Source organism: Leptonychotes weddellii, unplaced genomic scaffold (genome assembly GCF_054177405.1).
Source record: "Leptonychotes weddellii isolate Sample4059 unplaced genomic scaffold, ASM5417740v2 HiC_scaffold_2789, whole genome shotgun sequence".
In the NCBI taxonomy this organism is placed as follows: Eukaryota; Metazoa; Chordata; class Mammalia; order Carnivora; family Phocidae; genus Leptonychotes; species Leptonychotes weddellii.
Window position 1 is genome coordinate 11,546 of NW_027872810.1, and position 1,599 is coordinate 13,144.

A 1,599-nucleotide genomic window follows, 5' to 3' on the forward strand; every position below is an offset into this window, starting at 1 on the left:
CGAATCCATGAGCATGGAATGTTTTCCATTTCTTTATGTCTTCCTCAATTTCTTTCATGAGTATTCTATAGTTTTCAGAGTACAGATTCTTTGCCTCTTTGGTTAAGTTTATTCCTAGGTATCTTATGGTTTTGGGTGCACTTGTAAATGGGATTGACTCCTTAATTTCTCTTTCTTCTGTCTCATTGTTACTGTACAGAAATGCAACTGATTTCTGTGCATTTCATATCCTGCCACATGGCTGAATTGCTGTATGAGTTCTAGTAATTTGGGGGTGGAGTCTTTTGGGTTTTCCAGATAAAGTATCATGTCATCTGCAAAGAGTCAGAGTTTGACTTCTTTGCCAATTTGGATGCCTTTCAATCCTTTTTGTTGTCTGATTGCTGAGGCTAGGACTTCTAGCACCATGCTGAACAATAGTGGTGAGAGTGGGCATCCCTGTTGTGTTCCTGACCTTAAAGAAAAAGCTCTTAGCTTTTCCTCATTGATAATGATATTTGCTGTGGGATTTTCATAGATGTTTTTTATGATATTGAGGTATGTTCCCTCTATCCCCATACTCTGAAGAGTTTTAATCAGGAAGAGATGTTGTATTTTGTCAAATGCTTTTTCTGCATCAATTGAGAGGATTATATGGTTCTTACCCTTTCTTTTATTAATGTAGTGTATCACATTGTTTGATTTGTGAATGTTGAACCACTCTTGCATCCCAGGAATAAAACCCACTTGGTCGTTGTGAATAATCCTTTTAATGTACTGTTAGATCCTATTGGCAAGTGTCTTGGTAAGAATTTTTGCATCAATGTTCACCAGGGATATTGGTCGGTAATTCTCCTTTTTGGTGGGGTCTTTGTCTGGTTTTGGGATCAAGGTAATATTGGCTTCATAGAATGAGTTCGGAAGTTTTCCTTCCATTTCTATTTTTCGAAACAGTTTCAGAAAAATATGTATTAGTTCTTCTTTAAATGTTTGGTAGAATTCTGCTGGGAAGCCATCCAGCCCTGGATTCTGGTTTGTTGGGAAATGTTTGATTACTGCTTCATTCCTTGATGGTTATGGGTCTGTTCAGGTTTTCTATTTCTTCCTGTTTCAGTTTTGATAGTTTATATGTCTCTAGGAATACATCCAATTCTTCCAGATTGCCTAAATTGTTGGCATATACTTTCTCACAATATGTTCTTTTTTTTTATTATGTTATGTTAATCACCATACATTACATCATTAGTTTTTGATGTACTGCTCCATGATTCATTGTTTGTGTATAACACCCAGTGCTCTATTCAGTACGTGCCCTCTTTAATACCCATCACCAGGCTAACCCATTTCCCCAACCCCCTCAACTCTAGAACCCTCAGTTTGTTTCTCAGAGTCCAAAGTCTCTCATGGTTCATCTCCCCCTCCAATTTCCCCCACCCCTTGATTTTTCCCTTCCTGCTATCTTTTTTTTTTTTTTAAACATATAATGTATTATTTGTTTCAGAGGTACAGGTCTGTAATTCAACAGTCTTCCATATTAGCAATAATCGCGCCTCGGATAAACCTCATTGGCTACGATACTCCCACTGCGCAAAGCTCAACAGTCTTCCATAATGCACAGCA

At 37.6% G+C, this 1,599-nt stretch overlaps 1 pseudogene; it reads right to left on the reverse strand.

The window, feature by feature from the left end:
* Positions 1 to 1,445: 1,445 nt before the first annotated feature.
* LOC115939433 (U4 spliceosomal RNA) lies at positions 1,446 to 1,574 on the reverse strand (annotated as a pseudogene).
* Positions 1,575 to 1,599: the final 25 nt, after the last annotated feature.